Consider the following 25,406-nt stretch of genomic DNA (forward strand, 5'->3'; position numbering starts at 1 on the left):
CCCGCTCTGTCACCTAGCCTGGAGCGCAGTGGCACTATCTTGGCTCACTGCAACCTCTGCTTCCTGGTCAAGCAATTCTCCTGCCTCAGCCTTCTGAGTAGCTGGGACTACAGGCACGTGCCACCACGCCCTGCTAAGTTTTTGTATTTTTAGTAGAGACGGGGTTTTCGTGTGTTAGCCAGGATGGTCTTGACCGCCTGACCTCATGATCCATCCACCCCGGCCGCCCAAAGAGCTGGGATTACAGGTGTGAGCCACTGCGCCTGGCCACCATCTTAGCCAGGCTGGTCTCGAACTCCTGACTTCAGGTGATTCTCCTGCCTCAGCCTCCCAAAGTGCTGAAATCACAGGTGTGAGCCACCACGCCTGGCCTCATACAACCGTTTACATTATGCAGTTCTAATCCTGTCCTAAATAAGCAGTGATCATATTTCTTGTGATTTTAAAAATAGAACACACCTATCATGGACTTTCCTTCCTCGAATGAAATCGTCCATTCCGACATTTTCTACTCATTCTTCAAGATGCTCTCTTGCAAGTTGCCTCTCCTGGTTTCTGAAAATTTTACTTCCACCTGGGTTGGGATTTTAACAGAAATCCCTTTGCCAGCTTCTCTTTTAAATGTGACTAAAGTAGAATGCGAAGTCTTAAAATAGTTCCTCTTTCATCATTTCTAGCCACTCTGCCTTTGGTGGCAATTTTGGGGCTGTGTCAGACTATATCAGCACAGAGATTGTTGTGAAGTTCCGAGAGGGATGTAGCTGGAAGCACTTTGAAACTGGCCACTATGCAATTGTTTTTCGCAGAACCACGTACATTATTGCCTGAAATTATACATAATCTAATGGAAACCAGCTACAGGGAATAACAATGACTTTTACTGTTTTTCTTTTATTTTTCTTTTTGGAACAGAGTCTCACTCTGCCATCCAGGCTGGAGTACAGTGGCGCGATCACAGCTCACTGCAGTCTCGCCCTCCCGGACCCAGGTGATCCTCCCACATCAGCCTTCTAGGTAGCTGGGACTATAGGCATGTGCCACCATGCCTGGCTAATTTTTGCATGTTTTGTAGGGTAGGGGTTTCACCATGGTGCCTGGGCTGGTCTTGAACTCCTGGGCTCCAGTGATCTGCCCACCTTGACCTCCCAATCTGCTGGGATTACAGGTGTGAGCCACTGCACTTGGCCTGAATTTTACTGTTTTCCTAAGCTACTCACAGAATAATTTTCCTACTTCATTTTTTTTAAACATTTCATTCCCTTTAAATCATTTATTAAAAATGATCCCTGGACTGTCTTACACTTTTAATTTTTTCTTTGTTTCTGCTTTGTAATTTTCTTTCTTTTTTTTTTCTTTTCGAGATGGAGTCTCGCTCTGCCATCCAGGCTGGAGTGCAGTGGCACAATCTTGGCTCACTACAACCTACACCTCCCAGATTAAGGTGATTCTTCTGTCTCAGCCCCCCGAGTAGCTGGGACTACAGGTACGCACCACCACACTCGGCTCATTTTTGTATTTTTAGTAGAGATGGGGTTTCACCATATTGGCCAGGCTGTTCTCGAACTCCTGACTTCGTGATCTGCCCGCTTTGACCTCCCAAAGTGTTGGGTTTACAGGCGTGAGCCACCGTGCCCTGCCTGCTTTGTAATTTTCTAATCTACTTCGTTTACTCCTTCTAAGCTTTGCTTTTCTTTCTTCCTCATTATGTCACCCAGGCTGGAGTGCAGGGGCACAATCACAGGCTCACTGTAGCCTCAACCTCCCGGGCTCCATCAACTCTCCTACTCCAGCCTCCTAAGGAGCTGGGACTTACAGACATGAGCCACCATACCTAGCTAATTTTTAATGTTTTTGGTAGAGATGGGGGTCTTACTTTGTTACCCAGGTTGGTCTCAAACTCCTAGCCTTAAGCAATCCTCTTGCCTCTACAGCTTGTCTATATATATATATATATATATATATATTTGGACAGAGTTTGCCTCTGTTGCCCAAATTGGAGTGCAGTGATGCGATCTTGGCTCACTGCAACCTCTGCCTCCTGGGTTCAAGCGATTCTTCTACTTCAGCCTCTGGAGTAGCTGGGATTACAAGCATGTGCCACCACGCCCAGCTAATTTTTGTATTTTAATAGAGATGCAGTTTTGCCCCATTGGCCAGGTTGGTCTCGAACTCCCGTCCTCACGATCCACCCGCCTTGGCCTCCCTAAGTGCCGGGATTACAGGTGTGAGCCACTACGCCCAGCCCATCTAAAGTTTTTTTGAGTCCTTTCCTCTTCCTGCTACTACAAAGGTTGTGGACTTCTTAGCAATGGCTAAAACCTTTTGACAGAGACCCTTAGAGAATGGATAGAAAGTTCTGGATTTTCTCTTCAGAAAAATACACACAAAAGGTGGATTTTGTGGATGGTTTCAGGAGGTTCATGGGCCCCCAAAAGCCACCCATAGGTTTCCTAGGTTTAAAACTCCTGCCCTCAGAGAGGTCTGTGACTCAAAATAAGACCGAGAACCGTAACTCCAAGCTGTTCCTCAAGCCCTGTCCCTTTTAGCAAATGTTGGCCCCCCACCCAAAACATCACACAGACCTGGGTCTCAGTCCTTCTCTCAGCTGCCAGCTGTGCGGCGCAGGCCAGTGACTGACACTGAACATCACTTTCCCCACCTGCCAAGTGGAAAGGACAATCCCAGCCTAGCGGGCTAGCGTGAGGTTTGATGAAATAACGCGTGTGCACACCTCGCACAGTGTCCCGCCGATAATGGAGCTTCCAAACCTCAACACGTCCTGCCTCCTTCCCTTCAGCCTCTTAGCTGTTCCTCGGATCTTACTCCGTCTCCTGGAAGTGGTGTCCGAGGTCATCTGTTGAGGATTGTCTATTCTCCCTCTTTTTTTTTAGAGGCTAGGTCTCACTCTGTTGCCCAGGCTGGAGTGCAGTGGCATGAGCATAGCTCACTGCAGCCTCAAACTCCTGGGCTCAAGTGATCCTGCTCTCTCAGCCTCCCAAGTAACTAGGATCCCAGGTGTGTGCCACTATGCTCAGCTTATTTTTTGTAGAGATGGGGTCTTGCTTGCTGCTCAGGCTGGTCGTGAAGGTAAGCGATCCTCCCGCCGCAGCCTCTCAAAGTGCTGGGATTATAGGTGTAAGCCACCATGCCTGGCACAGTCTCTCTTTTTAAGAGAATGAGGTTTGCCCCTTGCGGTGAGCTCTGTTGCCTGGAACAGTTCTCAGAGCCTCTGCGGAGCTCAGCTGAAGTAATCCCAGAACACAGGCACAGTTCTCAGGCTCTCTGTTTGCTCGGAGCCTCCAATGCATCCTTCCTTCCCTCTGGTCAAAAGCTTGATGCTGGCCTCTTCCATGACCTTCGGTCTGCACCTCCCCTGTCTCCAGAAACAATTCCCTTTGGAGCCCCTCCGTTAGCTGCCGCCTGCTTGGCAGTTCTAGATGAATCGACTCAGCGTTACTCTTAAAAGCCACTCACCCATGGCCCCCTTTCAATTCCAAACGATTATTGGAAGCATCTTCAATGTTCCTCAAAGGGATCAGACTATTTTCTCTCCAGAACCTCTTCTCTCTCATGGGAAGAAAATCTAGTTTCATCCAGGTGAAGATGATGGAAAGCCCCCAATCCATAATCTTAGCACCTGTGGTAGTAATGGATGCTATACAAATATGAATATGGGTTATTTTTATTTTTTGTTTTTGTGCAGAGGGAGCCTTGCTATGTTGCCTAGCCTAATCTCGAACTTTTTCATTTTGTTTTATTTATTTTTATATTTTTTTGAGGCAGGGTCTCACTGTCACCCAGGCTGGAGTCCAGTGGCAAGATCTCAGGTCACTGCAACCTCCGCCTCCCAGGTTCAAGTGATTCTCTTGCTTCAGCCTCTCCAGTAGCTGGGATTACAGGCACCCACCACCACACCTGGCTATGTTGCCCAGGCTGGTCACCTGGCTAGTTTTTGTATTTTTAGTATTTTGTATTTTTAGTAGAGACAGGGTTTCACCATGTTGGCCAGGCTGGTCTCGAACTCCTGGCCTCAGGTGATCTGTCTGTCTCGGCCTCTGAAAGTGCTGGGATTACAGGCCCAAACACAGTTTTGGAGAAAATGTGAGATGCCCTTGAGAGTGCTAGAAGAGCGTATGGGCCTCCTTCAAATGTCAGTCTTTCTCTTTGAGGGAAAGTCCTGGGAAGACTTGTCCAGGCACCCATGGCCATTAATAGCCTGCACTTAGGACAAGAATGTGCCTCACAGGCTAGGTCAAATCTGGCCCCCGGCTGTCGTATTTGGCCTCTGTGCAGGTGACGTGGGCTATTCATTCAGTACCAAGATCTTGTATACAGTCCTCCTTCAGCACTGGTGGGGGCTTGGTTCCAGGACCCCTGAGAACTCCATGGATGCTCAAGTTTCTGGTATAAAATGGTATAGTGGCCAGGAGCAGTGGTTCATACCTATAATCCCAGAATTTTGGGAGGCTGAAGCAGGAGGATCACTTCAGCCCAGGAGTTAAGATCAGCCTGGGCAACCCAGGGAGATCCCCATCTCTACATAAAATTAAAACAATTTACCTGGGCATGCTGGTGCAAGCCTGTAGTCTCAGCTACTTCGGAGGCTGAGGTGGGAGGACTGCCCGAGCCCAGGAGGCAGAGGTTGCAGTGAGCCAGCCACACCACTGCACTGAAACCTGGGTGATAGCGTGAAGCCCCATGGCAAATAAGTAAATTAATAAAGAAATAAAATGGTGTGGCATTTGCATATAACTTACACACATCCTCCGATACACTTTATTTATTTTTTTTATTTTTTGAGATGGAGCCTTGCTCTGTCACCCAGGGTGGAGTGCAGTGGCTGGAGAGTGGCCAGCATTGCACCACTGCACTCTAGCCTGGGCAACAGAGTGAGACCCTGTCTCAAAGGAAAAATAAAAACAAAAATTTAGGCTGGGCTGGGATTACAGGTACAGTGGCTCTCGCCTGTAACTCCAGCACTTTGGGAGGTGGAGGCAGGCAGATCACCTGAGGTCAGGAATTCAAGACCAACCTGGCCAACATGGTGAAACCCCACCTCTACTAAAAATACAAAAATTAGCCAGGTGTGATGGCAGATGCCTGTAATTCCAGCTCCTTGGGAGGCTGAGGCAAGAGAATCGCTTGAACCCAGGAGATAGAGGTTGCCATGAGCCGAGATCACACCATTGCACTCCAGCCTGGGCAACAGAGAGAGACTCTGTCTCAAAACTCAAAAAAAAAAAAAAAAAAAAAAAAAAAGTAAGAAAAATAGAATTATAAAATTGTTACAAGGACTGAGCATACGAATGTCTTCACCTGAAATTCAAGATTGTGGGGAATCTTGAAAAGCAAACACAGTATATTTAATATCTTCACCTGTAGCAGCCGTCCCAACGTAGAAAACTTGGAGACGTACTTTACGCAAATACCTGGCAACTTTAACTGCACATTTTCTAGAGGATTTTCTTTTATGAATATTTCCATTCCCACTGCAAGAGGACTTTTGTGTCTGTAAAGTTACCACGAAAGGCTAGGAAGACGTGAGCAACCCGTGGAGGCCGTGTTGAATCTGTGCTGCTCCCTGGAGCACTGTCCGAAGCGGCAGACAGCGCGTCCAACAAAGCTCTTCTGGAAACACTAGCAATGCAGAGGTGATTTCTTTTCTTTTCTTTTTTTTTTTTTTTGAGACAGGGTCTCCATCTGTCACCAGGCTGGAGTGCAGTGGCACAATTTTGGCTCACTGCAACCTCTGCCTCCCGGATTCAAGTGATTCTCCTGCCTCAGCCTCCCAGGTAGCTGGGACTACAGGTGCATGCCACCAAGCCCAGCTAATTTCTGTATTTTCAGTAGAGCTGGAGTTTCCTCATGTTGGCCAGGATGGTCTCGATCTCTTGACCTGGTGATCTACCTGCCTCGACCTCCCAAAGTGCTTGGATTACAGGCATGAGCCACTGTGTTCTCCCAGAGGCAACTCATTTCCTTCCTTCCTTTCCTTCCTTCCTTCCTTCCTCTCTCTCTCCCTCCCTCCCTCTTATTCTCCTCCTCCTCTTTCTTCTGCTTCCTCCTCCTCTCCTCTCCCCTTCCCTCCCTCCCTCCCTCCCCCCTTCCTTCCTTCCCTCCCCCTTCCTTCCCTCCCCCTTCCTTCCCTCCCCCCTTCCTTCCCTCCCCCCTTCCTTCCCTCCCTCCCTCCCTCCCTCCCCCCTTGCTTTCCTCCCTCCCTCCCTCCCCCTTGCCTCCCTCCCTCCCTCCCTCCCCCCTTCCTTCCTTCCCTCCGTCCCTCCCTCCTTTCCTCCCTCCTTTCCTTCTTTCCTTTTCTTTTCCTTTATTTCTTTCTCTCTTCTTTCCAGACGGGCTGGGTCACCCAGACTGGAGTGCAGTGGTGTGATCTTGGCTCACTGCAACCTCTGCCTCCTGGGCTCGAGCAATTCTCCCACCTCAGCCTCCTGAGTAGCTAGGACCATAGGTGCGAACCACCATGCCTGATTGATTTTTTTTTTTTTTTTTTTTTTTTTTGGGGGGACGGAGTTTCGCTCTTGTTACCCAGGCTGGAGTGCAATGGCGCGATCTCGGCTCACCGCAACCTCCGCCTCCTGGGTTCAGGCAATTCTCCTGCCTCAGCCTCCTGAGTAGCTCGGATTACAGGCATGTGCCACCATGCCCAGCTACTTTTTTGTATTTTTTTTTTTAGTAGAGATGGGGTTTCACCATATTGACCAGGATGGTCTCGATCTCTTGACCTCGTGATCCACCCGCCTCGGCCTCCCAAAGTGCTGGGATTACAGGCTTGAGCCACCGCGCCCGGCCCGATTTTTGTATTTTTTGTAGAGAGGGGGTTTTGCCATGTTGCCCAGGCTGGTCTCCAACTCCTGGGCTCGAGCGATCCTCCCACCTTGGCCTCCCAAAGTGTTGAGATTACAGGTGTGAGGCACCGCACCCTGCCAGATAGTATTTCAACGTCCAAAATACTTCCCTCTGTCCTTTGGTCATGAGAAGAGGGGGAATGCTGGCAAGAGGCCATTTAAACACAGCTCATGAGTAGTTTGTCTTTTCTCAACCTGTGTGATGGGTGAGAGGCTTGAGCCTGCTGACATTGTGTTCACAGCTAATGTGTTCGGGAGAAATTTGAAGCTACTGGCAAGCTTGATCTTTGCCATCCTCTGCCCCAGCTGTAGGTGCTGGAGCTTTTAATTTCTCCAGGGATGTTTTGATTTTTAAAATCATGTTAAAATAAAAGTTTAGTTTAGAATCATATGAGCAACATTTGAGTTCATGGGACTCTTCCTTTTCCCATCATTAATTGTTTATTTTATTTTTTGCTATGTTTTTTTCTCTTTGGGGTTAAAAACAAAGCAAAAAAAACCCCACAAAGAAACAAAAAAACTCTAAGGTGGTACAGAATAGTGTGTATAATATCTTTATGCAAATACAAAAAAATGTAAATAAAATGGCACACATAAATGCTGTTTTCTAGAAAGATATACCAGGGAGAGTTTGGCAGAGAAAAAACTCTTATTATTTTATACTTAAAAAGATATTTTTACAGAGGCCATACTAATCTTCTCTGTATCATTCCAATTTTAGTATACATGCTGCTGAAGCTGTGCTATTTTATACTCTTTTGTAAGGTTTCTTACTATATGCACACATTTTATTTATTCTTTTAACTATTTTGTACCTAGCTAAATATGCATACATTTTAATTTCTGTCAGCATTTCTGGGGGTGGTATTCTGAATCTTGAAATGTGTTTATATTCCAAAATTAATTTTTTTTTTTTTTTTGCCATTAGAAGCTGGCATTTACTACCAAAGTTAATTTTAACTTGCACACATTTCTGCCATGGCAGGCTTACCCCAGTTCCAGAAACTCCATCTGCCCTAACTTATTTGTTACTCATTTTGTTCCTTCTTTTGCCTGAGGGGCTCATAATGGTTTTTGAACCCACAAATTTCAGGCCCAGGGATGCTCAACACACACGTTCAGGAACCTGATTTTACCGCAAAATGTATTTAAAACAAGGGTTTTATCATTCCTCATTTTTTTTTTCTTTGTAGAGATGGAACCTCACCATCTTGTCCAGGTTTCCCCTGGGCTCATGTCATTCTCCTGCCTCAGCCTCCCCAGTAGCTGGAACTACAGGCACGTGCCACTGCGTACAGTTAATTTTTTAATTTTTCTTTTGTATAGATGCCATTTCAGTATGTTGACCAGGACAGTTTTGAACTCCTGGCCTCAAGCAATCCTCCTGCATCGGCCTCCCAAGGTGCTGGGATTACAGGCATGAGCCCTCTGTGCCAGGCCCCACCCCTTGTTTTTACTATAGATTCTGCAGATTCTCCTATAGCCATTGGATTGTGTTTATTAGCGGGAATGCACTCACCCTATTTAATTAAAAAATATATATATAGCCCAGAAACTGATTTCATAAAGTATTTTTTTTTTTGAGACAGAGTTTCACTTTTGTTGCCCAGACTGGAGTGCAATGTCACAATCTCAGCTCGCTGCAACCTCTGCTTCCCGGGTTCAAGCAATTCTCCTGCCTCAGCCTCCCAAGTAGCAGGGATTACAGATGCCTGCCACCATACCTGGCTAATTTTTTGTATTGAATAGAAACTGGGTTTCACCATGTTGGCCAGGCTGTTCTTGAACTCTTGACCTCAGGTGATCCACCTGTCTTGGTCTCCCAAATTGCTGTGATTACAGGTGTGAGCCACCGTGCCCGATAAAATACTCTTTCTAAAGAAGGTCTGCTAATAGGCAGGTGGGTCACTTATGGACAGGCATAACTTCTCCTCACATAGGCCGCACCAGTACCTGCCCTATACAAGTTCCAGGCCTGCCGGTGCCTCTGCTCCTGAAATGCAGTTCCTCGTTAACTTCTCCCCTCCACCCTCAACCCCTGCCCTGGAGTTTCTTTAGTTGTACTGGCTTCAATTTTGGGGAGTTGTTTTCCATACAAGTTGCAGCTCTCCTCTGCCGCTAAGTGAAAGTGTGCTAGAAGTAATTCCCTGAATGTTACCATTCAGTTTCATACAGCGTCTCACCAGTCCACGTGCCAAGTAGGCCAGAAAGAGTCATGACAATGGCCAGCTGTGGAGGGATTTATAGATGAAGCCACAGTCCTATGAGACAGACAGGCAAATTTCCTCAAAAAAAAAATTGTTTAGATAGTCTTGCTCTGTTGCCCAGGCTGTAGCACAGCTGCACGATCTCAGCTCACTGCAACCTCTGCCTACAGGGTTCAAGCAACCCTCCTAGCTCAGCCTCCCAAGTAGCTGAAACTACAGATGCCTGCCACCATGCCTGGCTAATTTTTCTATTTTTAGTAGAGATAGGGTTTTGCTATGTTGGCCAGGCTGGTCTCAAACTCCTGGCCTCAAGTGATCTGCCTGCCTCGGCCTCCCAAAGTGCTGGGATTACAGGTGTGAGCCATGGCACTCGACTGGTTTCTCAAAAATTAAACATCAACCGGGCTTGATGGCTCATGACTGTAATCCCAGCAACTTTGGGAGGCCAAGATGGGAGGCTCACCTGACTCCAGGAGTTTGAAAATGGCCTGGGCAACATGGTGAGACCCCTGTCTCTACAAAATTAAAAAAATATATTAGCCGGACATGGTGGTGTGCACCTGTGGTCCCAGTTACTTGGGAGGCTGAAGGAGGTGGAGGACTGCTTGAGACCCGAGTTGGAAGCGGCAGCGAATCATGCCTGCCCCACTGCACTCCAGCCTAGGTGACGGAGTGAGATCCTGTCCCCCGCCCCCACAAAAAAGTATAGAAATCTAGCAATTTTACTTCTGGGTATATAATCAAAGGAATTGACGGCAGGATCTTGAAGAGATATTTGCACACCTATGGTTCACAATAGCCAAAAGCTGGAAGCAGCCCAAGCACCCATCAGCAGATGGACGAATGGGCAAAATATGCTCCAGCCACACAGTGGAATAGTACTCAGCCTGAAAAAGGAAGGAAAATCTGGCCTGTGCTACAACTTGGACGCATCTTAAGGACATTAGGGTCAGTGAAGTAAGCCAAACACAAGAGGACAAATCCTTTATGATTCTGCTCATCTGAGGTTTCTAGAGAATCAAATTCATAGAGACGGAAAGCAGGACGGGGTTGCCAGGACTGGAGGGAGAAAGATGGGGGGGTTGGTGTTTAATAGGGGCAGAGATTCAGTTGGGGAAAATGAAATAGTTCTGGAGCTGGATGGCGATGTTACTTGTGATCCTTCTTAAATGCCACTGTGATGTAACACGATGTGAACATTCTTAAATGCCACTCAACTGTACACTTAAAAGTGGCTAAAATGCTGGGTGTGGTGGCTCATGCCTGTAATCCCAGCACTCTGGGAGGCTAAGGTGGGTGGATCACCTGAGGTCAGGAGTTCCAGACCAGCCTAGGCAACATGGTGAAACCCTATCACCCCCCCCCACACACACACGTACACACACATACACACTACAAAAATTAGCTGGGCATCATGGTATGTACCTGTAGTCCCAGATAGGAGGCTGAGGTGGGAGGATGACTTGAGCCTGGGAGGGGGAGGTTGCAGTGACCCGAGATTGTGCCGCCATACTCCAGCCTGGGTGAAAGAGTGAGACCCTGTCTAAAAAAAAAATTTAAAAAGCCAAGTGGATCACCTGAGGTTGAGAGTTTGAGACCACCCTGGCCAACATGGTAAAACTCTGTCTCTATCAAAAATATAAAAATTAGCTGGGCGTGGTGGCACGCAGCTATAATCCCAGCTACTCGGGATGCTAGGCAAGAAAATCACTTGAACCCGGGAGGTGAAGTTTGCAGTGAGCAAGACTGTGCCACTGCACTCCAGCCTGGGCGACAGAGCAAGATTCCATCTCAAAAAAAAAAAAAAGTAGCTAAAATGGTCAATTTTATAATTATATTTTACCACAATTTCAGAAAGAGAAAGAGAGAGAGGGAGAGGGGCAAGTTCTGAACAGGGAGAACAGGCATGAACGCGTAGCGGGCACTGCTCCGGGTTCTTTGAGAGCGAGGCGGGAAGGAACACTTAATCCCCCTCATTGAGGGGGCATGATACGGTTAATTCTTCCCACAAGGCTACTTCTCCATATCCAAGCAGTTTTATAGGCTGTGTAATCCCCGAAAATTCCCAATATAGATGCTCCCGGCTTACAATGGGGTTACATTCCCCACTATAACCCCATCATAAAGTCAAAAAATTGTTAAGTGGGCCAGGCACAGCTGCTCATGCCCATCATCCTAGCACTTTGGGAGGCCAAGGCAGGAGGATCACTTGAGGCCAGGAGTTCAGACCAGCCTAGCCAACATGGTGAAACTCCATCTCTACTGAAAATACAAGAATTAGCCAGGTGTGGTGGCAGGTGCCTGAAATCCCAGCTACTCCAGAGGCTGAGGCAGGAGAATCACTTGAACCCAGGAGGTGGAGGTTGCAGTGAGTCGAGATTGTGCCACTGCACTCCAGCTCAGGTGACACAGTGAGACCCTGTCTCAAAAAAAAAAAACAAAAACTTTGTTACATGGTGCCATCATAAGTAGGGACTGTCTGAATTTGTTTCCCTCCCACATTTCTGCCTCTACTTCCTTAGATGTTGCCAGTGGTTCTCAGTGTGGGCTGACACTGGAAATCCCTGGTACTATAAAAAGCACAAGCACCAGTGCCGGATTCCCATGTCCAGAAATTCACATGTAATTAGCTGGGGGTGGCCAGGCTATGAGGCAGTTTGGGATCTCTCTGGGTGACTGTCAGGTACACCTGAGCGGAGAACCACTGATTCAGGCTGCAGTTCCTTCATCTGGTGACGCGCCAAGGCTTCCTGCCTCCAGGGACCACGGCTTCCTGCTTCCCCTCCATCCTCACCACTGCAGCCTGAGGGATCTTCCTGAAGCGACTGGACCCACTGATCTGTGGAGGGGTTGGCCATTTCCGGTATAGGGCTTCAGTTCTGTCCAGCGTATGTTTTCCTAAACAGTGCCATTCACCCCTAGCCAAGGCGCATTCATTTGGGATTGCAGGGTCTGCAAAGCCTAAAATACTGACGAGCTGATCCTTTTCAGAGCACGTTTGCCAACCCCTGCATGCTGGAGTCCAAGAGCAGAAGTCCTGCAGGCCTCTGCAGTTCACTTCCTGCTGCACGTTCTCCCTCACAGGTTCTGGCTCAGTTTCCTGCTCTAGGGACACCCCCTGTTGTTTTGGGCAGAATGGGGTGCACCTCCTCTTACCCTCACAGGCCTGGGTCCTGTTAGCTCACTGTTCTCCATGGCTGTGACTGGCCTGTCTCTCCTGCAGAATTGGGAGAGCCAGCAAGGGGGACCAGGTCTTCATCTGTGACTCTCATAGCTAGCAACGGTCTGGCACACAGTAGGCCCTCAACATATGTGCGGTCTCACTGGTTTAGTTGAACGATCTTCACCAAAGCCACATGAAAGGCTATGCTGGGCTGGGAGCAGCGGCAGTGGCTTATGCCTGTAATCCCAGCACTTGGGGAGGCTGAAGCAGGTAGATCACTTGAGCCCAAGAGTTCGAGACTAGCCTGGGCAACCTAGTGAGACCCCATCTCTAAAAAAAAAAAAAAAAAAAAAAAAAAGCTGGGAGTGGTGGTGCGTGCCTGTAGTCCCAGCTACTGGGGTTGCTGAGGCAGGAGGATCACTTGATCCCTGGGGTTGGGGGTGTGGGTTGAGGCTGCAGTGAGCTGTGACTGTGCCACTGTACTCTAGCCTGGGCAACAGAGCAAGTCCTTTTCTGAAAAGAAAAGAAAAGAAAAGAAAAAAAAAGCCTAGGCCGACTGTTCATAGGATGAATAGAGGAGTCTTGGTTTTTGCAGAGAAAACTAGAAAGATTAAAAATTATAAAAAAATGTTTGGCTGATTTAGTTTCCTCTGACTTCACTTTTGCTAAGAATTTGATGACTGCCATTCATCTAATCACAATAATAGCAAACAATACAGAGTGAGGGGTTTTTTTGAAAACAATAACCAAAATACAGTTTTCATAGTACGCTAAGTATGATGGAAAGTGCTTTACATGTTTATAGAATTCTCACAACATGATGATGGGTGCTATTATTATTATTATTGATGTACAGATGAGGAAACTGAGGCACAGAGAGGTGAATGACTTGCCCAAGTTATATAGAGCTAGTAAGTGACAGAGCTGAGATTCAAACCAAGCAGCCTGGGTCCACAGTCCAAGCTTTTTTTTTTTTTTCGTTTTTTTGGTGGCAGGTTCTTGCTTTGTTGCCCAGGCTGGAGTGCAGTGGTGCAATCACAGCTCACTGTAGCCTCCACCTCCGAGGCTCAACTGATCCTCCTGCTTTAGCCTCCTAATTGGCTGGGACCACAGGTGTGCAGTACCATGGCCAGCTAGGTTTTTTTTTTTTTTGAGATGGAGTCTTGCTCTGTCATCCAGGCTGGAGTGTAGTGGTATGATCTTGACTCACTGCAACTTCTGCCTCATGGGTTCAACCAATTATACCTGCCTCAGCCTCCTGAGTAGCTGGGATTACAGTCACCCCCACCATGCCTGGCTAATTTTTGTATTTTTTAATAGAGATGGGGTTTCGCCATGTTGTCCAGGCTGGTCTTGAACTCCTGACCTCAGGTGATCTGTCCACCCTGGCCTCTCAAAGTGTAGGGATTACAGGTGTGAGCCACTGTGCCCAACCAGGTTTTCTACATTTTTTAGAGATGGGTCTCGCTATCTTGTCCTGATGGATTTTTAACTCCTAGCTTCAAGTGATCCTCCCACCTTGGGCTCCCAAAGTGTTGGGATTACAGGAGTGAGCCACCACACCTGGCCCAGAGTCAGAGCTGTTTAACCACTATGCCACACTGCTTCAGAGTCACAGTAACTTAGAACAACCCCACCAACATGCCATTGAGGAGCCACCTCACAGGGTCTCAGCAAGAGCCGCCCTGACAGTCAAGCAGTCATTGGCTCCACCCTGCTCTACTGAGGCCTGTGGGAGAGGCTGCATGGGCAAGGTGGTTGGTGCCACCTCTCAGAGGAAGAGGAACTGGAATCGGAGAACCACCTCTTCCTAGCCATGCGCCCTCAGCCAAGATCATTGTTTTCCTTATCCTTTAAAATGGGGCTCACAGCCTTTTCCCTGGGCTATTGTGAGGGTGACATAAAGCATGTCTCAGAGCGGATACAAAGCAGTCCATGTGTGCAGAGGGTGGTGGGTCAGGCCATTCAGCTGGATTGGGGCCATTTATTTATTGCAACGGGGATACATCTTCATCTACGGGTCTAGCCAGTTGCTGCTGCCTGTTTAGGTTTTGCCTGAATCTTGATCAAAGCTATCTGATAACCTTCCCTGCTTTGTTTTATTTGAAAACATTGTAAGCTCAAAAGGGCTTTTAAGTCACCTCTGGCCCCGTCCCTCTGCGACACTTTCTCCAAGGCACTTTGGATGGTGCATTCATCCGTCCTCTCCCTTCTACCAGGAGTAAGACCTTGGCAACGTTTCACTGATGACCCAACAGGATAGAGACGGACGGAGGCAGAATCCAGCCCCTACAGAGCACGTTTAACCTTCCGGCGGGGCCATGCCTGTCAAACATAGGAAATGAGTTTCTGTGAAGCTCTCTCTCTTCCTCCTCTGATAAAATCAAATTGAATCTCAGAGGAACCCAAAGGTGAAGAGTCTGGCTGTGATTCTGTCATCCCGCTCTGCGCCCTTCTCAGATTTGTTAATGGAAACCAATCTGTGGACCTTTTAGCCTCGTGGATTGGAACTAAAGCTGGTATTGAGGGCGGGGAAAGGGTGGACGCTAAGGCAACAGCGCCACCTTGTGACCAATAATATTTTTTACTGCTGGCAAAGCGCTCCAGCAGCGGACCTCAGGGGGTGACGCGTGAAGAATATGCAGAAGATTGCTTCGCCAACCGTCTAAGTTTTCTAAGCTGTTTTAAATTAATTATTAGCTTATTAATTTTTCTGCCTAATCATGTATTATATTTATTTATTTCTAAGAGACGGGTCTTGCTTTGTCACCCAGGCTGGACTGCAGTGGTGTGGTCATGGCTCACTGCAGCCTTGAACTCCTGGGCTCAAGCGATCCTCCCAATTCTGCCTCCCAAACTGTTGGGATTACAGGCGTGAGCCACTGCGTCCAGCCTTGTCAGCTGTTCAAGCCTTAACCTGAGCGGTAAATACGGACCATACACATATAAATCACGGAGGTATAATGCATTGCCTGTTTCTGTAAGTACCTGGAGGGTTGACGAGGCCGGAAAATGGGGGCTCTTTATTCATTTGGTGGCTTATGAACATGTTTTGGGTTTTAATGCATTATCGTTAACCCATTCGTACTATGTCCACGCCCTGTAGTGATATCAGGGAAGAAAATAACACATACCGTAGGGTCCCTCCCTGACTTCAGACAGATTATGGCCTGGGCAGGATGATGAAGTTCCTCTGAAATTGCCTTGAATTGGCCTGATGCCATCTGCCCACACACCTGTAGCACCCAGATGGAGGTAGACAGTGAAATCAACCGGGTGTCAAACATTACCACACCAACTCCAAAGCATTCCTGACTGGCCAAGAAAATGTGATTAGCAGCCTACTTGAGCTAGCGGATTCCTTCAACACATATTCAGTCCTCCCTCGCCCAAAGACGGATTAGGAAGCTCTAGCCAATGGCGCATGTGTGTCTTACTTTGAGAAGGAAAATGGAAGTATCTTTTATTGAGGAGAGAGTTCCCTTCCTCTTTTCCATCTTTCCTTCCTCTATCTCCTTCTTTTTTCCTTTATTCCCTCCCTCCCTCCCTTCTTCCCATCTTTCCTTTTAACTTTCAGCATTTCAATTCTCCAGTGGATACATTTGGTGGTGGAAAGCCTAGCTAGGAAAAAAAAAACTGGGGTAGTGATGGTGGTGGTGATGCTGGAATTTTACAACGCTGGTTATCTCAAGGCACTCAGAAAATTCTAAATGCTGTTATGGGTGTCTTTTATAAAGAAAAATTGGAAACCTAAGTTGATTGTTCTTAATTAATTCAGTTTGTTTGGCAGACAGCATATCTCCAGGCAGAGTATCTTTATTTTTTTATTTTATTTTATTTCTTGGAAGGTAGGATATCTTTAGATGAAACCGGTGGAACACCTGCTTTAGATAGAAGTAGGTGCTGACCTCTAGTGGTCATGTATAGCACTACAGCCTATGAACAAGGCCAAGTTGAAGAGAGAAGTGGCTTAGGGAGAGTAGCTATTGAAAAACACATTCTAGGAGACCTGGCAAGATGGTTGAACAGGAACAGCTCCAGTCTGCAGCTTCCAGCGAGGTCAAGGCAGAAGGCGGGTGATTTCTGTATTTCCAACTGAGGTACCTAGCTCATCGCATTGGAACTGGTTAGACAGTGGGTGCAGCCAAAGGAGGGCAAGCTGAAGCAGGGTGGGGCATCGCCTCACCTGGGAAGCACAAGGGGTTGGGGAACTCCCTAGCCTAGCCAAAAGGAGCCCAGAGGGACTGTGTCATAAGGAATGATGCACCCGGGCCCAGATACTAGGACTTTCCCATGGTCTTCATGACCTGCAGACCAAGACATTCCCTCAGGTGCCTATGCCACGAGGACCCTTGATTTCAAGCACAAAACTGGACTGCCATTTGGGCAGACACCAAACCAGCTGCAGGAGTTTTTTTATACCCCAGTGGCACCAGAATGCCAGTGAGACAGAACCGTTCACTCCCCTGGAAAGGGGGCTGAAGCCAGAGAGCTGAGTGGTCTAGCTCAGTGGATCTCACCCCCATGAAGCCCAGCAAGCCAAGATCCACTGGCTTGAAATTCTCACTGCCAGCACATCTGTCTGAAGTTCACAAGGGACACTCAAGGTTGGTCAGAGTGATGGAGGTGTCAGGTCAGAGTGATGGAGGTGTCAGACATTGGTGAGGCTTGAGTAGGTGAGTTTCCCCTCATAGTGTAAGCAAAGCTGCCAGATATCAGAGATTGAAGATCAACTTAATGAAATAAAGCATGAAGGCAAGGTTAGAGAAAAAAGAAAGAAAAGGAATGAACAAAGCCTCCAGGAAATATAGGACTATGTGAAAAGACCAAACCTATGTTTGACTGGTGTACCTTAAAGTGACAGGGAGAATGGAAATGAGTTGGAAAACACACCTCAGGATATTACCCAGGAGAACTTCCCCAGCATAGCAACACAGGCCAACATTCAAATCCAGGAAATACAGAGAACACCACAAAGATACTCCTCGAGAATAGCAACTCTAAGACGCATAATCGTCAGATTCACCAAGGCTGAAATGAAGCAAAAAATACTAAGGGCAGCCAGAGAGAAAGTCGAACTACCCACAAAGGGAAGCCCAGCAGACTCACAGTGGCTCTCTCTGCTGAAAGCCTACAAGCCAGAAGAGAGTGGGGGCCGATATTTAACATTTTTAAAGAAAAGAATTTTCAACCCAGAATTTCATATGCAGCCAAACTAAGCTTTATAAGCAAAGGAGAAATAAAATCCTTCATAGACAAACAAATGCCGAGAGATTTTGTCACCACCAGGCCTGCCTTACAAGAGCTCCTGAAGGAAGCACTAAACATGGAAAGGAACAACCGGTACCAGCCACTGCAAAAACATACCAAATTCTAAAGACCATCGACACAATGAAGAAAGCGCATCAACGAATGGGCAAAATAATCAGCTAGAATCATAATGGCAGGATAAAATTCATACATGACAACATTAACCTTAAGTGTAAACAGGCCAAATGCTCCAATGAAAAGACACAGACTGGCAAATTGGATAAAACGTGAAGACCCATTGGTGTGCTGTATTCAGGAGACCCATCTCAGATGCAAAGACACACACAGGCTCAAAATAAAGGGATGAGGAAATATTTACCAAGCAAATGGAAAGTGAAAAAAAAGCAGGGGTTGAAATCCTAGCCTCTAATAAAACAGGCTTTAAACCAACAAAGATCAAAAAAGATAAAGAAGGGCATTACATAATAGTAAAGGAATCAATGCAACAAGAAGAGCTAACTATTCATGTACCCAATACAGGAGCACCCAGATTCATAAAGCAAGTTCTTAGAGACCTATTCAGACTCCCACACAATAATAGTGGGAGACTTCAACATCCCACTGTCACTATTAGACAGATCAACGAGACAGAAAATTAACAGGGATATTCAAGACTCAAACTCAGCTCTGGGCCAAGCAAACCTAATAGACATCCACAGAACTCTCCACCCCAAATCAACAGAATATAAATTCTTCTTGGCACCACATTGCACTTATTCCAAAATTGACCACATAATTGGAAGTAAAACACTCCTCAGCAAATGCAAAAGAATGGAAATAATAACAGTCTCTCAGACCACAGTGCAATCAAATTAGAACTCAGGATTAAGAAACTTGCTCAACACTGCACAGCTACGTTCAAACTGAACAACCTGCTCCTGAATGACTGCTGGGTAAATAACACAATTAAGGCAGAAACAAATAAGTTCTTTGAAACCAATGAGAACAAAGACCCAATGTATCAGATCTCTAGGACACAGCTACAGCAGTGTTTAGAGGAAAATTTATATCACTAAATGCCCACAAGAGACTAGAGAAGAAAGAGCAAACAAATTCAAAAGCTAACAGAAGACAAGATAAAACTAAGATCAGAGCAGAACTGAAGGAGACAGAGACATGAAAAACTCTTCAAAAAAAATCAATGAATCCAGGAGCTGGTTTTTTGAAAAGATCAACAAAATAGATAGACTGCTAGCCAGACTAATAAAGAAGAAAAGAGAAAATAATCAAATAGACACAATATAAAATGATAAAGGGGAGCATCACCACCAATCCCACAGAAATACAAACTACCATCAGAGAATACTATAAACACCTCTACGCAAATAAACTAGAAAATCTAGAAGAAACGGATACATTCCTGGACACATACACCCTACCAACTCTAAACCAGGAAGAAATCAAATCCCTGAATAGACCAATAACAAGCCTGAAATTTAGGCAGTAATTAATAGCCTACAAACCAAAAAAAAGTACAGGGCAAGATAGATTCACAACCAGAGGTAGAATTCATACAAAGAGGAGCTGGTACCATTTCTTCTGAAACGATTTCAAATAATAGAAAAAGAGGGAATCCTTCCTAATTCATTTTATGAGGTCAGCAACATCCTGATACCAAAACCTGGCAGAGATACAACAAAAAAGAAAATTTCAGGTCAATATCCCTGATGAACATTGATGTGAAAATCCTCAATAAAATACTGGCAAACGGAATACAGTAGCACATCAAAAAGCTTATCCACCACGATAAAGTTGCCTTCATCCCTGGGATGCAAGGCTGGTTCAACATACACGAATCCATCACATAAACGGAACCAATGACAAAAACCACATGATTCTCTCAATAGATGTAGAAAAGGCCCTTGATAAAACTCAGCACCTCTTCATGCTAAGAACTCTCAATAAACTAGGTACTGATGGAATGTATCTCAAATAATAAGAACTATTTATGAAAAACCCACAACCAATATTATACTGAATTGGCAAAAGCTGGAAGCATTTCCTTTGAAAACTGGCACAAGACAAGGATGCCTTCTCTCACCACTCCTATTCAGCATATTATTGGAAGTTCTGGACAGGGAAATAGGGCAAGAGAAAGAAATAAATCGTATTCAAATAGGAAGAGAGGAAGTCAAATTTTCTCTGTTTGCAGATGACGTGATTGTATATTTAGAAGACCCCATTGTCTCAGACCCAAATCTCCTTAAGCTGATAAGCTACTTCAGCAAAGTTTCAGGATATAAAATCAATGTGCAAAAATCACAAGCATTTCTATACACCAATAACAGACAAACAGAGAGCCAAATCAACAGTGAACTCCCATTTACAATTGCTACAAAGAGAATAAAATACCTAGGAATACAACTTACAAGGAATGTGAAGGACCTCTTCAAGGAGAACTACAAACCACTGCTCAAGGAAATGAGAGGACAGAAACAAATGGAAAACTATTCTATGTTCATGGATAGGAAGAATCAATATTGTGAAAATGGCCATACTGCCCAAAGTAATTTATAGATTCAATGCTATCCTCATCAAGCTACCACTGAATTTCTTCAGAGATTTAGAAAAAACTACTTTAAATTTCATGTGGAACCAAAAAAGAGCCCGCATAGCCAAGACAATCCTAAGCAAAAAGAACAAAGGTGGAGATATCACACTACTTGACTTCAAACTGTACTACAAGGGTACAGTAACCAAAACAGCATGGTACTGGTACCAAAACAGATATATAGATCAATGGAACAGACAGAGGCCTCAGAAATAACACCACACATCTACAACCATCGGATCTTTGACAAATCAGAAAAAAAAAAATAGCAATGGGGAAAGGATTTCCTATTTAATAAATGGTGTTGGGAAAACTGGCTAGCCATATGCAGAACACTGAAACTGTACCCCTTCCTCACACATTAGACAAAAATTAACTCAAAGTGGATTAACAACTTAAATGTAAGACCTAAAACCGTTGAAACCCTAGAAGAAAACCTAGGCAATACCATTCAGGACATAGGCATGGCCAAAGACTTCAAGACTAAAACACCAAAAACAATCGCAACAAAAGCCAAATTGACAAATGGGATCTAATTAAATTAAAGATCTTCTGTACAGCAAAAGAAACTATCATTAGAGTGGACAGGCAACCTACAGAATGGAAGAAAATTTTTGCCATCTATTCGTCTGACAAAGGGCTAATATCCAGAATCTATAAATAACTTAAATTTACAAGAAAAAAAAAAACAACTCTATCAAAAAATGGGCAAAGGATATGAACAGATATTTCTCAAAAGAAGACATTTATGTAGCCAACAAAGATACGAAAAAAAAGCTCATCATCACTGATCGTTAGAAAAATGCAAATCAAAACCACAGTGAGTGAGATACCATCTCATGCCAGTTAGACTGCCAATCATTAAAAAGTCAGGAAACAACAGATGCTAGAGAGGATGTGGAGAAATAGGAACACTTTTACGCTCTTGGTGGTAACGAACATCAGTTCCACCATTGTGGAAGATAGTGTGGCAATTCCTCAAGGATTTAGAACCCCATTTGCCCCAGGAATCCCATTGCTGGGTATATACCCAAAGGATTATAAATCATTCTACTATGAAGACACATGCACATGTTTTATGGGGGCATTGTTCACGATAGCAAAGACTTCGAACCAACTCAAATGCCCATCAATGATAGATTAGATAAAGAAAATGTGGCACATATACACCATGGAATATTATGCAACCAAAAAAAAGATGAGTTCATGTCCTTTGCAGGGACATGGATGAAAGTGGAAACCATCATTCTCAGAAAATTAACACAGAGCAGAGAACCAAACACCACATGTTCTCACTCATAAATGGGAGTTGAACAATGAGAACACATGGACACAGGGAGGGGAACATCACACACTGGGCCTTGTTGGGGCATAGAGGGCTAGGAGAAGGATAGCATAAGGATAAATACTTAATATAGATAATGGGGTGATGGATGCAGCAAACCACCATGGCATATGTATACCTATGTAACAAACCTACACATTCTCCACATGTACCACAGAACTTAAAGTATAATAAAAAAGAAAGAAAGAAAGAAAAATGCATTCTAGGAAGACTGTTCTGTTTTCTGCTTTTGTGGGTCCCTCAAGATCCTGAAAATTTCTCCTGTACCTTCCACATTTCGGGAGTGCTGTAGTTCGGGTATCTGACCTCCAGATCTCATGTTGAAATTTGGCCCCCACCATTAGAGGTGGGCCTAGTGGTCAATGTTTGGTCATGGAGCAGATCCCTTGTGAATGATTAATGCCCTAGGCAGGGGAGGTGAGGCAGGGGGGTGAAGGTGAGCTCTTACTCTGTTAGTTCTGGGCAGCTGGTTGTCAGAAGAAGCCTGGGCCCTCCACCCTGGCTTGCTTCCTTTCTCTCCATGTGGTCTCTGCACACACTAGCTCTCTTTCACCTCTGCCCTGAGTGGAGGCAGCCAGAGGCCCTCACCTGAAGCAGATGCCAGCACCATGCTCCTTGCATAGACTGCAGAACCATGAACCAAATAAAACAGCTCTTCTTTATAAATCACTCCGTCTTAGGCATCCCTTTATAGCAACATAAAACGGACTAAGACAAGGAGCCAAAATCACCTGCAATTCTTTGGCTAATAAATTATTGAATGTAGCTATCCTAACTATCCTAACTAGCTTCCTCCCTTTTGCATCTGTCTGGACTGTCTCCTTGCACCTGTGCTTTCTCTTCATGAAGCACCCACCCATTCTCCAGAGCTCTTACTAATTCTATTTAGTGTTTGTTTCTTGCTGCTGGGGCAGGAGGTGGAGAACCAAGGGAATGAGGGAACATTGAACACTTACTCTTCATTGTGACCAGCAAGGGCAAACTGTCCTTGGTCTCCTAACCCTGCAGCAAGTATTCATTACTAACACATACACACACACACACACACACACACACACACACACACACACACACACGTCAAACATGCAAAACGCATTAGAGAGGGTATTCTTCCTACCTTAAGTAGCAAGGAAAGCAAGCATGAAGCAGCGTAAAGCATTTTAGATGGAGAAACAAACAACATTTTAGTACTGATCCTGCTCAAATGACCATAGGGCACTAAGAAAGTCTCTGTTCTTCAGTTATCTTTTTTCTTGTTCCTTTTTTTTTTAAAGACAGATTCTCACTTTGTTGACCAGGCTGAAAGGCAGTGACACGAGCCCAGCTCACTGCAGCTTTCTTTTTTTTTTTTTGAGACAGAGTTTGTCACCCAGGCTGGAGTACAATGGCAAGATCTCGGCTCACTGCAACCTCCGCCTCCTGGGTTCAGGCAATTCTCCTGCCTCGGCCTCCTGAGTAGCTGAGATTACAGGCATGCACCACCATGCCCAGCTAATTTTTTGTATTTTTAGTAGAGACGGGGTTTCACCATGTTGACCAGGATGGTCTCCATCTCTTGATCTCATGATCCACCCGCCTCGGCCTCCCAAAGTGCTGGGATTACAGGCGTGAGCCACCGCGCCTGGCCTCACTGCAGCTGTAAATTCCTGGCCTCAAGCCATTGGCCTGCCTCAGCCTCTCCAGTAGCTGGGATTACAGGTCCACAGCACCACCCCTAGCTGATTTTTTTTTCTTTTTAGTAGAGATGATATCTTGTTGTGTTGCCCAGGCTTGTCTTGACATCTTAGCATCAAGCAATCCCTCAGCCTCCCAAAGTGCTGGGATTGCAGATATAAACCACCCCTCCTGGTCCTCATTTTTCTCAAATGTAAAGTGAGAGAGTCTGATTAAGTGACCTTTAAAGACAAATTTAGCTTTTGTACGATTTATGTTTCCTGGACTCTTCTGGAAATTTCTATTCAAAGGCATCACCCCTGAAGATTTGGTTATTTGTTACAGCATAGCCTTGCCCAGGAAGACAGTGTGTTCTCAGGCCTGTCAGATATCAGACTGGCCCTATTAGGCACATATTAGTTGTCAGTTGTTGTGTAACACATTGCCATAATACTTAGCGGCTTGAAACAACAACATTTTTTATCTTACCTTGTCTGTGGGTCAGGAAACTCTCTGTGGCTTAGCTGGGTCCCCTGTCTCAGAGCCTTTTATGTGGCCACAATGAAAGTGTTGCTTGGGACTGTGGTCTCATCTGAGGCTCGACTGGGAGTAGAATCCATTTTCATGCTTACTTGTGGCTACTGGCAGGCCTCATTTCTTCATGGACTGTTTAGTTGAAGGTTTCAGTTTCTTTTCTTTATTATTATTATTATTTTTTTTGAGACAGGGTCTCACTCTGTCACCCAGGCTGGAGGGTAGTGGCACAATCTCAGCTCACTGCAACCTCCACCTCCTGGGCTCAAGCAATCTTCCCGCCTCAGTCTTCTGAGTAGATGGGACTACAGGTGCACACCACCACACCTGGCTGATTTTTGTAGTTTTATAGAGATGGGGTTTCACCATGTTACCCAGGCTGGTCTCAAACTGCTGGACTCAAGCAGTCTGCTTACCTCCGCCTCCAAAAGTGCTGGGATTACAGGCATCAGCCACTGTGCCTGGCTGATTTCCATTCCTTGTGCATGGGCTTCTCCATAGGACAGTTCATAACAAGGCAGTGTGCTTCATCAGAACAAGCAAGTAAGAAGAGCTGGGGAGAAAGAGAGAAGAGGAAATGGAAGTTACACACTCTTGGGAACTAATCTCAGAAGTGATCACGCATCACTTGTGCCGTATTATATTGATTAGAAGTGAGTACCTAATTTCAGCCACTAAAGGAGAGGGGATAATACAAGAAAGGGTGTGGTAGGAATACCAGGAGGCAAGGGTCTTTGGGAGCTATTCAGAAGCTGCCTAACATGCTGTATGACTTCAGGAAAGTGAATGCCCCCATACCTGTTTCTTTTGTTGTAAAATGGGGACAATAATGCCAACCTCATAGACTTGAGGTAGAAAATACATGTAGAGTAACGGGCACATTGTACCTCAGAGCCCCGTGATCATTACTTCCTGTATCCTCCCTTTAGGAGGCCTTCCACATACATGAGCAGAGAATTTAATTATCCATGGTTTTTTATGTTTTCTTCCCAAATAGGCTTTGTGCTCTTGGAGGAATGGTAGCAAATGGAAAATAATGAAAACGTGATGATGTATTTTACCCTTATAGTTATAAATCAAAATAATAACATACTCTTTAAACTACCAGTTATATGCAGGAAAGAGGTTAAGTAGTCATAGGAGGGCCGGTCTTTTTATTTCTCACCATGCTATTCCTAGCACCATAGCACCTGGTCTGTGGCAGACACTGAATAAATATCTCCTGAACTGTACACTGTTTTTGTTTTATAAACTATTTCGCAAGGAAACTGGAAGAGCATATTGTTTTGGCTTAAAGAGATTGCAAGCCTCTTCATATCATAGGGAATGTCATTGAAAATAAAGAATCCATACTTCATTGTTTTATCCTCTCTTGAAAGTCATGAATTTTTCCACGTGGAACAGTGTGTGATTTATGGTACTTTAAGAAGAAAAGTTCCCAGGAAAACATAGTTTGAATAATGATTATTATCAGAAACTCAAAGGACTGTATCTTCAGCATAAGGGTGAACTAGCTCTCAGGTTTTTATAATCTGGTTTATTCAGGCAACCTCAAGCAGTTCCTAGACTGCTAGTGCCTCTACTGAAGACAGGAACATGTGCAAATCTTCTCTGGGGAAAAGAAACTTCATCCAATGTCTAAAGTGCTCCCTATAAATACTTTGGTTTTTGAGACAGAGTCTTGCTCTGTTGCCCAGGCTGGAGAGCAGTGGTGCAGTCTCAGCTTGCTGCAACCTCTGCCTCCTGGGTTCAAGTGATTTTCCTGCCTCAGCCTCCTGAGTAG

At 45.4% G+C, this 25,406-nt stretch overlaps 1 protein-coding gene and 1 pseudogene across 1 annotated transcript in view; both read right to left on the bottom strand.

Annotated features, from left to right (window-relative positions):
* The window catches only part of KIF13B (kinesin family member 13B), a 246,379-nt gene extending 222,466 nt beyond the window's left edge, over positions 1-23,913 (bottom strand). The window contains exon 1 of the mRNA XM_074384129.1: positions 23,579-23,913. The gene's annotated coding sequence lies outside the window, so the exon portion shown is untranslated. The remainder of the gene's footprint in view (positions 1-23,578) is intronic.
* Positions 7,501-7,601, bottom strand: LOC120360651 (U6 spliceosomal RNA; annotated as a pseudogene).
* Positions 23,914-25,406: the final 1,493 nt, after the last annotated feature.

Source organism: Saimiri boliviensis, chromosome 13 (assembly GCF_048565385.1).
Source record: "Saimiri boliviensis isolate mSaiBol1 chromosome 13, mSaiBol1.pri, whole genome shotgun sequence".
In the NCBI taxonomy this organism is placed as follows: domain Eukaryota; kingdom Metazoa; phylum Chordata; class Mammalia; order Primates; family Cebidae; genus Saimiri; species Saimiri boliviensis.